The sequence below is a fragment of the Chionomys nivalis genome, chromosome 5 (assembly GCF_950005125.1).
Source record: "Chionomys nivalis chromosome 5, mChiNiv1.1, whole genome shotgun sequence".
Lineage (NCBI taxonomy): Eukaryota > Metazoa > Chordata > Mammalia > Rodentia > Cricetidae > Chionomys > Chionomys nivalis.
Window position 1 is genome coordinate 40,808,748 of NC_080090.1, and position 13,979 is coordinate 40,822,726.

General features: G+C 39.9%; 1 protein-coding gene across 8 annotated transcripts in view; it reads right to left on the minus strand.

Moving 5' to 3' along the window:
* Positions 1-13,979, minus strand: part of Znf385d (zinc finger protein 385D) — an 887,297-nt gene that overhangs the window by 10,817 nt on the left and 862,501 nt on the right. The window lies entirely within an intron of this gene.

The following is a 13,979-nucleotide window of genomic DNA, read 5'->3' on the forward strand; positions in this document are numbered from 1 at the left end:
AAGACAACATTAAGATAACATCTTACACCTGTCAGAATGGCTAAAATAAAAAACACCAATGATAGTTTCTGCTGGAGAGATTGTGGAGAAAGGGGTACACTCATCCATTGCTGGTGGGAATGCAAACTTGTGCAACCACTTTGGAAAGCAGTATGGCGGTTTCTCAGGAAATTCGGGATCAACCTACCCCTGGACCCAGCAATACCACTCTTGGGAATATACCCAAGAGATGCCCTATCATACAACAAAAGTATATGCTCAACTATGTTCATAGCAGCATTGTTTGTAATAGCCAGAACCTGGAAACAACCTAGATGCCCTTCAACGGAAGAATGGATGAAGAAAGTATGAATGTATACATATTAGAGTACTACTCAGCAGTAAAAAACAAAGACTTCTTGAATTTTGCATACAAATGGATGGAAATAGAAAACACTATCCTGAGTGAGGTAAGCCAGACCCAAAAAGAGGAACACGGGATGTACTCACTCATATTTGCTTTCTGGCCATAAATAAAGAACATTGAGACTATAATTCGTGATCCTAGAGAAGCTAAATAAGAAGGTGAACCCAAAGAAAAACATATAAGCATCCTCCTGAATATTAACCTTTATCAGGAGATGAAAGGAGACAGAGACAGAGAGACCCACATTGGAGCACCGGACTGAAATCTCAAGGTCCAAATCAGCAACAGAAGGAGCGAGAGCAAAAGCAAGGAACTCAGGACCACGAGGGGTGCACCCACACACTGAGAAAACGGGGATGTTCTAATGGGAATTCACCAAGGCCAGCTGGCCCGGGTCTAAGAAAGCATGGGATAAAACCGGACTCGCTGAACATAATGGACAATGAGGACTACTGAGAACTCAAGAACAATGGCAATGGGTTTTTGATCCTACTACACGTACTGGCTTTGTGGGAGCCTAGGCAGTTTGGATGCTCACCTTACTAGACCTGGATGGAGGTGGGTGGTCCTTGGACTTCCCACAGGGCAGGGAACCCTGATTGCCCTTTGGGCTGAGGAGGGAGGAGGACTTGATTGGGGGAGGGGGAGGGAAATGGGAGGCGGTGACAGGGAAGAGGCAGAAATATTTAAGAAATAAATAAATAAATAAAAAATAAATAAATAAATAAAATTCAAAAAAAGAGAACAGTTAGTTATAATAAAAGAATTTATAAATATTAAAAAAAGAAAGAAAATGAGTATGTAACAACAGCCACTAAGGAAATCCAAAGAATTATTAGTTCATACCTCAAAAACCTGTACTCCATGAAATTGGAAAACCAAAGAAATGAATAATTTTCTTGATAAATACCACGTACCAAAGTTTAATCAAGATCAAATAAACAATTCAAATCATTCTGTAATCCCCAGGTAAATAGAAGCAGTCATTAAAAAGTCTCTGAACAAAACACTCAGGACTAGAAAGTTTTAGCATAGAATTCTACCAGACTTTCAAAGAAGAGTTAATATTAATACTCCTCAAATTATTAGACAACATAGAAACTGAAGAGATATTGTCAAATTTATTTTATAAGGTCACAGTTACTCTGATACACAAACTACACAAAGTCTCAAAAAAGAAAGAAAATAACATGAATATTGATTCAGAAATAATCAGTCAAATACTTGCAAACTCAATCTAAGAACACATCAAAAAGATCATCCATCATGATCAAATGGACTTCATCTCAGAGATGCAGGGATTGCTCAGCAAATCTGTCCATACATAAACAATCTGAAAAAGTAAAAGACCATCAGCTCATTAGATACTGAAAGTCTTTGACAAAATCCAACACCCATAAAAGATAAAAGTCCTAGACAGTTCTGGGATACAGGAACATGAGTAAATATAATGAAGGCAATTTACAACAAGCCTATAGTCAACATGAAAATAAAGAAAAATTCAAAGCAATTCCACTAAAATCAGTAATAAGACAAGGCTTTCCACTCTCTCCATATCTATTCAATATAGTGCAAAGTTCTAGCTAGAGCAGTAAGACAACTAAAGCAGATCAAGGGGATACAAATTGGAAAGGAAGAAATCAAAGTATTGCTACTTGCAGATTATATGATAGTAAACACAGTGACCCTAGAAATTCTACCAGATAACTTACAGCTGATTTACACCGTCAGTGAAGTGACTGGATATAAGATCAACTAAAAAAAAAAAAAGAAAGAAAGAAAGAAATCAGTTGTTCTCCTATATAAAAAGGACAAACTGGCTGAGAAAGAAATCATGAAAATAACATCCTTCACACTAGTCATAAATAATATAAACTATCTTGTTGCAATGCTAATTAAGCAAGTGAAATACATATATGACAATAACTTCAAGCCTTTGAAGAAGGAAATTGAAGATGATACCGGAAGATGTAAAGCTCTCCCATGCTCATTGATAGGATTACCATAGTAAAAGTGGCAATCCTACCAAAACCAGTCTACAGATTTAACACAATCCCCATCACAATTCCAGCACAATTCTTTACAGATCATGAAAGAACAACACTCAACTTCATATTGAAAAACAAAACAAAACAAAAAAAAAACAGGATAAGCAACCCTGTACAATATAGGAACTTCCAGTTTTCACCATCCCTGATTTCAAGCTCTACTATAGAGCTATAGTAATAACAACTGTATGGTATTGCATAGAAACAAACAGGTGGATCAATGGAATTGAATTGAAGATATAGATCTAAATCCACACATCCATGGAAGCCTGATTTCTGACAAAGGAGGCAAAATTATACAATGGAAAAAAGAAAGCATCCTCAACAAATGATGCTAGTTTAATTGGTTGTCAGCTTGCAGAAGTATGTAAATCTATCAAATCTATCATCCTGCACAAAACTCAAGTCCAAGTGGTTTGAACACCTCAAGAAACCTGATAGAAGAGAAAGTGGAAAATAGCTCTGTATGCATTTGCACAGGAGACAACTTTCTGAGCAGAACACCAATAGTGCAGACACTAAGATCAACAATTAACAAATGAAATCTTCATGAAACTGAAAAGCTTCTATAAGGCAAAGGACACTGTCAACAGAACAAAATGGAAACCTACAAAACAAGAAAAGATTTTCACAAATCTTGTATCTGACAGACAGTTAATATCCAAAATATATAAAGTACTCAAGAAACTAGAGATCAACAAACCAATAATCCAGTCACAAATGGGGTACAGGGCTAAATAGAGAATTCTTAACAGAGGAATTTCAAATGACATAGAATCACTTAAAGAAATGTTCAATATCCTTGGCCATCAGAGAAACACAAAACAAAACTACTTTGAGATTCCATTATATACATTTCAGAATGGCTAAGATCAAAAAACACAAGTGACAGCTCTTGCTGGAGAGAAATTGGAGCAAGAGGAACACTCCTGCATTTCTGGGGGAAGTGCAAATTTGTACAGCCACCATGGAAGTCAAGATGGATATTCCTCAGAAAATTGGAAATCAATCTAACCTCAAAACCCAGCTTAACCACTCCGTTGAATATATCCATCCAATACAAAGACACTTGCTCCACTATGTTCATAGCAGCTGTATTTGTAAGAGTCAGAAACCAGAAACGATGTAGAAGTCCCTCACCTTAATAATGGATAAAGAAAATGTGGTACATTTACACAACGAAGGATTACTCAGTTCTTAAAAAAAAGTTATGAAATTTACAGGCAAATAAATGGAACTAGTGAAAATCATTCTGAGTGAGGTAACTGATACTCAAAAGACAAACATGGTATGCACTCTATTACAAGTGGTTATTATCTAAAAAATAAACAATAGTCATGCTACAATCCACACACCCAGAGAGGCTAAATAACAAGAAGGGCTCATGTGGGGAATGCACTGGGAAAGGAAAATAGAATAGATTTTGTGGGTAGATTGGAGATAGGTATGGATGGGAACAGGATGGATTAGGTGGGGGATGTGGAAGAAGAGAGTGGTTGGATAGATGACTGGAATGGGGGGCATTTCAGAGGCAAGGTAAAAACCTAGTTCATAGGAAACTACCAAGAATCCATTAGAGTGACCTTAGCAAGACTCCTAATAAAGGGGAAAATGGAACCTGAATGAGCCATCTTCTTTCACCAGACAGGCTTCTGTTGGAAGGACTGGGATACCAACCAAGCCAAAAAACCCTCCTATATACAATTATTTCTGCCTGCAAGGTGTGCTTGGGTAAAGGTTGTGCAGAACTTGTGAGAGTAGCCAGTGACTGGTTCAAACTGAAAAGCAAGTTCATGCCTCACACTGTCTGTAGGGCCAGGAACCAGAAACTGGATAGCCCAGAGACTATAGGGTAGGACCAAACGTGACTGGTATAAAAGAAGAAGGCAATCAATGAAATTATTCCTAATGATTCTCTGCTAAACTTGTAGACAAGATTCTATCATAATCATTACCAGAGAGGCTTCATCCAAGAACTGATAAGAGTAGATGCAGAGACCCACAGCCGAACAACAGGCAAATCTTAGGGAATCCTGAAGGACGGGGTGAGGAAGGACTTAGTAGCCAGAGGTTCAAGACACCATAACAGCCCCTGCTGCTGGGGCTGCAGTCTCTGCTGTGATCTGCTGGACCTGCTCTGCCTGCGCCCTACTTCCCTTAGTCCCTGGCTCATTGGGGCATCCAGGAGTTCCTGTGTAGGTGCCGAGAAGTTTCATCGGGACGGAACCTTCATCTGGCGATGGATCGAGGTAGAGACAGAGTCTCAATTTGGAGCAACGGTCTGAGCTCTTAAGGTCCAAATGAGGAGCAGAAGGAGGGAGAACATGAGCAAAAAATCAGGACCACGAGGGATGCACCCACCCACTGTGACAGTGGAACTGATTTATTGGGAGCCCACCAAGGCCAGCTGGTCTGGGACTGAATAAGCATGGGTTGATTCCGGACTCTCTGAGCATGGCGGTCAATGAAGACTGATGAGAAGCCAAGGACAATGGCACTAGGTTTCGATCCTAATACATGAACTGGCTTTGTGGGAGCTTAGCCTGTTTGGACGCTCACCTTTCTGGACGTAGATAGAAGGACCTTGGTCTTCCCGCAGGGCAGGGAATTTGGACTGCTCTTCAGTATCGAGAGGGAGGGGGAATGGAGTGGGGGGAGGAGAAGAGGAGTGGGGATAGGGGGAGGGAAGTGGGGGGAGGGCAATATTTGGGAGGAGGGGAGGGAAATGGGAAATGGGGAGCAGGTGGAAATTTTAATTAAAAAAGAATAAAAATAAATAAATAAGTAAAAAAAAAAAAAGAAAAAAAAAAGACACCATAACAAAGACAATACACAGAATCAACTAACCAGTGCTCATGGACTCACAGAACCTCAACCAACAATCAGGGAGCCTGTACTGGCCTGACCTGTGTCTTCTGTATATATGTTATGTTTGTGTAGCTTGATGTTCCTGTGGAACTCATAACAGTGGGAATGGGGACTTTCTCTGACTCTTTTCCTTGCTTTTGGGAACCTTTTCCTCTTAGTGGACTGCCTCATCCATCCCTGACATGAGGAGATGTGCTTAGTTTTATGATAATTGACATGCCATGTTTGGTTGATATCTGTGGGAGGCCATTTTCCTAAGGGAAAAGAGGAGGAATGGATCTGGAGGAAACGGTGTGTGGGGGAGAGAGATAATGGATGGCAAGGAGAGAAGAGAGGGGAAACCGCAGCCAGCAATCAATATATGAGAGAAAAATAAATTTTTTAAAATTGTAGTACTTGGGTTAGTTTCCCAGTTTTACCAGCAACTTCAATTTGTTAAGAGATGAGACAAGTAAAAAGCAATGTGTCAAACAGAGACAAGGAAACCTTTTTCTTTACACCACAAAGGCCCTAGCAGAAATAGAAGGACAGCTATGGTAATAGAATCCCAGGGGTGGAGGTGATGTGGGATTATAATACAAAACAAACAATGAGTCAAGTGTCCTAAAAACCTTCGGAAACTCTGTGCGGACTGGAGGTCCCAGTAGTCAGAGGTGATGAGAGGAGAAACATGACACTGGAGAATCCTTATGAGCCAATAAGCAGTCGAACAGCAGACATCCAGAAGCTTCCTTTACTCAGAAAGCCCTAGAACTCTGACTATGGGAAACCAAGTAATTTCCCTGTGAAAAACCGTATGACTATCCCAACACATTAAGAATAGGCCCTGTATGAACAGGACATGACTCCATGCTTTTGTGTTTCTTATTCAACCCTACTTAATAGTCAATAGACAAACAAGAAGTATACTTCTGGAACATAATGAGAGATGCTTAGTTATTTGTCAAAACAGAGTTTTTTATTACTTTTACCATAAACTGGTATGGTAGTTAGACTAAGAATGGCCCCCAGAGGTTCACATATTAGAATGCTTGACCACCATGGAGAGGTACTACTTGAGAGAAATTAGGAAATGTGACCATTTCGAAGGAAATATCTCATTGGGGGTGAGCTTTGGTCTCTCAAAAGCCCAAGGAAGCTTCATTCACCCTGCCCCATCACTCTTCCTGCTACCTGTGAATCCAGATATAGAACTCTCAGCTTTGATGTCTGACTGTGTGTCACCATGCTTTCTGCCAAAGGTACTAAATCTTTGAGACTGTAAGCAAGCTCCAATTAAATGTTTTCTTTTATAACGATTGCCATAGTCATAGTGTCTCTTCAAAGAATTGGACACTAACTAAGACAAGTAATTTGGATTTTTCTTATTTATTTCTTATTTCCCATTTTTTCGAGACATTGTTGGACTATATAAGATAGTTCTGGTTGGCAATAAACTTACAATTTTCCTGTATCAGTCCCCTAAATAATAAGACTAATGGCATATGCAATTTCACTTAGGGTCTTTTGGTTTGTTTAAAGAAGTTTTCAATAAGTTATATGTATTCTATAGCAAACTCCAAAAATTCAAAAAGCCCAAAGCTTGCCTATGTGCCATTGTACATCTCCTTCTGTTTCTGCCTTCAGTAGAAGTAAATTTTCAGGAATGTTCTAAGTCAATGACTTTACTGGAAATACTAGCATTCCTTTGCACATTGGGCAACCTTTAGCAAGAACTGCCATTTAACTTCATAGCCAGAAAATACATGTTTTCATGGCTCTAAAATCATTTCTTCTGTTTGTTACCCAGTAAAAGGTCATGAATATGAAATGGCTAAATCCTAAATATGCACAGGAATGCACAAGCTATTTTTATCAAGTAAGCCAACCCAATCATTCACTGCATGGTCCTGCAAATGTATTTCTAAACTACAGTGCCAGCATGTTGTGTAATTAGGATGTCTGCAGTGGTAAGGATTGCCACCATTGCACAGATCTGAGGTAAAAACCACATCTATTGGCCCTGTGGCTTTCTAGAAGTGGAGGCATGAGAAGCTCAACTTGAAAATAATTTAAAGGAACATGAAGTTAGTGGTGAGCATGTGATATCTCTTTCATAGGCAGGTAGGACAAGGAGGAGGCTTGTGGAATCCAGTTTTTGCTCACTACAGGAAAATAGCAAAAGCATCAACTTAGAGAAGGTATGTGGGCTTGTGCTTTTAGATGTCTCAGTCTTTCATTGAATGGATTCTTGACCTCAGGGATTTTTGATAACTAAGTATTTCATGGCAGGAGCAATTTCGGTAAAGTCATCTATCTCAAAGGCAGAGAAGGACAGCAAACAAAGAAGACAGGAACCTACAACCTCCTCCATGAACATACTCCCAGTGACCTAAAGACCTTCCATTAGACCCACCTTTCTTCCCAGCACGGTATTTTTAATTATTGTTTGAAAATTTCACACTTTGTATTTTGATCTTGTCCCCTCCTCCAACTCCTGTTGGTACCCTTCCAATGTTCTCCTCCCAACTCCATGTCCTCTTTTTCCTTAAGTGACCTAGTCAGTCTAATTAGTACTGCCCCTATATGCATGGGCGTGGTAGGCCCTACCTATGAAAGATTCTGCTACTTTTACAATTACCACATCAGAAAAAAGAACCTTTAACACACAAGCCTCTGAGAATTAAGGAAGGAATAAGTCTGCACTGTGTGTGGGTTTGTGTGCATGCATTCTTGGGTACATGTGACCTGTGCATGTTGGTACTCCTAGTGGCCAGAAGAGGGTAGTAGGTCCCTTGGAACTAGGGTGAAGCACTATGTAGATGCTTCTGATGGAACCTGGATCCTCTCTAAAAGGAGCAAATGATCTTAACCAGTGAACCATTGAAACTCTCTTTGTTTAGTGTCAAATTCAAACTGCAGAGCACAGAGTTTGAATAATAATAAAGCTGTGAATACTGACCATGGCTAAGTAGCTTACATGAGTTCTGCATATGGATTAAGTCTCCACATATTTTTTGGCCTGTATTATCCCAGGGCTTCTTGAAAGCAGAATCCAGGTTTTGCTCATAGCTACATTATCAATATCTAATTCACAGTAGATGATCAATGAGAATCAGTGGAGGTATTAGGCATTAATTTATATCAAGCAGAAAGTATGATTTTTTTCATGTCAGAAGAGTTCTGTTTTCAGACTGTTGATGAGATCCTGTAGTCCTCTTTCACCAACTGTGCAAGGTTTATCCATGTCTCTGTGTCCCCAGCCCAAGAAGGGAAAGACATGTTGTCTTCATTTGAGCACCCTATTTACAGTATGTCTTTTTTTAATGGTTCCTGCAAGCCTTCCATTTGCCCAATAACTTTTGGGCAACTTTCTCTTTCTCTTCCCTTAGTTTACCTTTGTTAACATAGAAGAAAAAATTCCTAGAGATTTTAGGAATGATGAAACTTTTCAAGTGTCTTAAAACTTTGTAAAGTCCACTTTCTAATAGCAATATTTTGTGCTCATTAAAACTTGGAGAGAACTAGAATGAACAGTCAATGTCCCATGCAATTAAGTAACAAATCTGCCCAAATTAGCTTAACTGACAAGCCATTTCAAAGGTTTCTCTTTTCAAGTATGTAGAGGAAAACAAAATCAAAATTAGCAGAACAACTTCAATGTTCAAGAGGACTTTCTTTTTAAAGGCATCTTCTATGAAGTTTGTGTCTGTCTCATGCAAGATTAAAGGGGCTTTCTGTTCACTTGGAAGAACTGGGTCTTCATGGCCTTGTGGATTTACTAATCAACTCCAGAGAGCTTCTAAGTGTGGCAAAGCAGAAATGTTTGTTCCAATTTTGTATTCAGTGGTATGGAATAAAAACCGAATAAGCACAATGCCAAATGGTGACATATTTGCAGAAAGAATGAAGAGAAGCAGCTGAAACAGCTTCACCAGTTCTCAGGGAAGTGTTTGTAGCTGTGCTTCTGCAAACATTGCTCCCACAATATCTGACTCTTAAAAACTATCATATCTTCAAATAACACCATTAAAGATTGAGATGTGAGAGACACCGATCAGAGAAGACAGCTTTCCAGCCCAATGCATAGTCTCATAAGAAGATATCTTATTTGAGAATAAATATTAAATTACTTCTAGTTCATTCTACTAGGCTGCATTATGGACAGATTTTGATGAAAATTCTTATTACCCAAATATGCTTGTATCATTTGTTTGGATTAGGAATACATTTCTAAGTATTAGACATAAATCAGGAACATTTTCTGAAAAGCCATTAGCTTTTCTCTGGCAGCCCAAAGCTGCAGAGTTAACACTCAGTGTTGTGGACACAATTTCGGCTTTAAATATTATTTCTTCTCAGTTGGAAAAAGAGATAACTATTATTTGGATAAAGAAGAAACATCCCTTTTCCCTCTGCTTGGGTGCTTCTGAAGAGAGCTACTATTTAAACCTACAACTAGTTCCAAAGTAAGATGAGATTTGTGTTGTTCTCCAGCTAGGTAGAGGGACAGTAGAGAGACCCAAGGTGAACAGGACTTTCTCTAAGTGCATTAAAAAAAAACAGGAAAAAACACTACATCATTAAATGGACTAAATGAACTTAGAAATCTTCATTCTCCTAGCACTATAAGCCACCAGTGAAAGACTATGCGCAATCCTATTAGCCTATATTTCAATCAATTGATGTGGTTACTATGGAAAAAGGAGAATATGGCCACTGTTTATCCTAGAGCAGGCATAAATCTGGGCTCTAGACACGCAATTCAGGATTTTATTTTGTCACTAAACTCCTAACATTTTGAAAGGCTATGGATAGTGGGGGTATGGCTCATGACCCCTTCATGACTACATCCTTTCAGAAATTACACAGTAGATGATAAGTAAGAAATGGCACCACAAGACAAGAAAGCAGAATTAGAGTCAGTAAAGCTCTGAATTCTGTCATTTGTTCTTTGAAATCCAAGAGAACAGGGTGACATATAAAATAAAGACTTCTATTTCCAGTACTGGGAATTGAAGCCAAAACATCTGACTGGCTTGTAGTTCCTGACCAAATTAGGGTTTGATTTTAAGATCTGTTTTGTTCTGATAACAGACCTACAACCTGTAGGACTAGAGAATTTAGATATAGAGGAAAAGTCAGGCACACATGGATCTCCCTGGAATGGATAAAACGAATAGATTTTATGGGTGAACTGGGGAAGGTTGAGGACAGGAACGAGAGGATCAGGTGGTAAGGGTGAGGAAAAGTAGAGTTGAGAGATAGAATGTGGGAAGAGACATATGGAACTAAGTAGAGATGATGTGGAAACCTAGTATAGTGGAAACACCCTAAAATATATGATTGCAATCTTAATAAGGTCTCTAATAGCGCCACATACAGAATACCACCTGGCCATCTCCTATCACCAAACAAGGCATCTAATACCGGGACTAGGTTCTAGTCAATTGATTTGTTAGCCAAGGTGGTTCCGTGGATATACCCCAAAATCTCAAGCTGTTGTCAAGACAATAGATTTCTTCTGAAAACTGACAGCAGGGTCCCATTGCCAACCACAACACCTACACAATTCATTAAACATGGAAAAGTTGAGCTTGTGCCTACACGGAGCCTTTGATGGAGGAAGGTCATTGGCTAATAAAGAAACTGCCTTGACCCATTTGATAGGCCAGCCTTTAGGTGGGTGGAGAAAACAGAACAGAATGCTGGGAGGAAGAGGAAGTGAGCTCATACGCCTTAGCTCTGCTCTCTGGGGCAGATGCGATGAAGCTCTGACCCAGGATGGACATAGGCTAGAATCTTCCTGGTAAGTGCACCTTGGGGTGCTACACACATTAATAGAAATGGGTAATCAAGATGTAAGAATTAGCCAGTAAGAAATGTAGCCAGTAGAGCTAATGGGCCAGGCAGTGTTTAAATGAATACAATTTGTGTGTTGTTTATTTCAGGGCATAAGCTAGCCAGGCAGCCAGGAGCCGGGAGGGAATGCTGCCCACAGCTCCTTCTACAAGCCTTCACCCTGCTACCAAAAGAGAAAAGTAAATACCAACCTAACCACAAAACCTTTGACCTACAATCTGTCCTGCAAGCAAGGTATGCTAAGGCAATGATAAAATAAAGATTGTGGAAATAACACACCAATACCTAACTTGACTTAAGGTTCATGCCACAAGATGGAACCCATACTTAATACTACTTAGGTGACTAAGAACCAGAGACGAGATAACCCAGAGACCTAGGGTAAATCCAAAAACTACTGATCTAAAAATAGGAGAAAAACGTCAATAAAAAGCATCAATAAATGTGGTATTCTGCTGTACTCATAGATCAGTGCCTTATTCAGTTATCATCAAAGAAGCTTCGTCTTACACAGATGAGAACAGAGACCCATAGCCGGACAACATGCAGAGAGAGAATCCTTTAAACACAAAGCTTTACATGGCATCTCTCCATCAAATGCCTTCCTTCTGAGCTTGGGGATTCCCACTGAAGAGGAGGCAGCAAGATGGTAAAACCAGAGTGGATGGAGGATACTAAGAGAACAAAGCCCTCGAATCAACTCAACAGGACTCACAAGAACTCGCAGAGACTGAAGCAGGAAGCACAATGCCTAAGTGGCTCTGTACCAGGTCCTCTGTATATGTACTATAACTTTCAGCTTAGTAATTCTAATGGGACTCCTTGAGCGTGCGAAGAAGTCAGTCTCTGATTCTTGTGCCTGCTCATGAGGCCCTCTTCCTTCTGTTTGGTTGCCTTATTTGGTCTTGTTGTAATGATTTTGTTTTATTTTACTATATTTTATTTTGTCAAAAAATAAGTGGAAAGCTAAAAACCTATTTATTTTATTCTACTGTGTGTGTGCAGGTGCACATGCGTGTATGTATATGTGAGTAATCCAGAAGAGGCCATTGGATCCCCTGAAGCTTGAAATTTGTTGTACTACACACTAAATTCTGCTCCAATGCCAGAGCAGCAAGCACTGTCAATGACTGAGCCATCTCTGCCCAGTTTTCCAACACTTAAATATTAACAGTTTTTGCCTGCTGACTCCAGCAGCCCTCACCGCAAATCAGTTAGATGAAGCAGCTTGTGCTGTCTGCTTTCCCTTTGTCCTTTCTTTTTCCTAGTCCCCTACCTTTGACCCTTGTGCTCTCTATCTGTTTGCATTCAGATCTCTACCTCAGGATAAGCTACTCTACCACGTCAAATTAAAATACCCTGCAGCAATCCTGTGTTGATTCCTTTGATTCTACATCCATTCCAGCAGAAGTGTGCTGCATATGGAGGTTTTATTCATTACACCCACCCCTTAGATTTCCCTACAGAAGACTGCACACAAAAGACCCCAGAAGCTGCTCATGTGTGAACATGCAACTGGAGTATGGATATGGACACCACTACATGACTTAGATGCACAGAGGCTGAAGTCCAGACTCTGTGACCTCTTGACACTGTTGTAGTTAACAAAAATAGAGCAAGTCAGAGATCAAATACAGTGTGTGCTGGGGAAGAATCAAAAGTCACTGGCTATTTTTGTCTTCTTACTTCACCATTTCTAGTCCAAGGGCAGAACAAGATCTAAATGAGCCGGAGTATCTGGTGGCACTTTCTAAATAGAAACATCTCTCTGATTCAGTAAGGAAAATAAAAGGAGGAGGAGTAGCTGCAGTGGTCAGCACAGGCTGCTCTTCCCAAGAGAACAGTCCTATACAGGGACATGAGGAACAAGTTCTGCTAAAATTCAAATGAGATTCTTCCAGCCATCCTCCAGTTTCTCACCAGAAGACACCAAGGGTCCTTTCTCGGTCTTTTCCCAAAAGGACACCTGTACAGGCCCCAAGTTAAAATCTTGGAATGCCTAGGTATTGTGCCTGGATGAATACACATGTATTCCTTCTTGAGACACTTTGACACACAAAGTGGAAATGAGGACCACACAATTGGAACATAAAAATAATAACCTCATATGATTCAATGAAACATGATTCCTTTGCCCCTAAATCAGAGAATTCTTAGAAAAATTCAAGGTGCCCCAAATCTTTCAAACCACACAGGCATGGTTGGCTTGTATTTTTGACTATCATTGCACAGAATGATCACATGTTTGAGTAGCAAGTGGGTCCTGATGGTGTTCACTAACTCTTGATGTCTACACATCAAGGTGGACCTGCATTTGTAGATGCTGACTTGGGGCAGAAAGCTTTCTGTGTATTTATCTCATGAACTCTGCTGACGGCAGCTGAGGGACTCACGCTCCATTTGCAATCACTTCTCAGGGCATGGAGTCTAAACGTCAGTGTCACCTGCGTAGCACTGGCACTTCTCAGTGATGACACTTCCATCAGTAACATGAAACGAAGGCATGAACAACAATGATACCATCTACTATGTTCATTGACAGAACCTGGCTTATCATTTTAGGGTAAGCCAGAATTTTAGGGTAAGGTTGATCTTGGCAATCACCTAAGGTTTGAGAGAAAAGCTCATGTGTTTAAGTATGTATGCACAAGTAAAAAGAATCATATGCGTATATTGTCACACACATATGCACATATGTATATGTTAGCATGTATGCAAATATCTCACATATGCAAACAAAAAGAGAGCAACTTGATGGAGCCGTAACTGGAAGGCCAGTTGTATCCTGATCCTTTATATTCCAGTTTGCTTCTTTC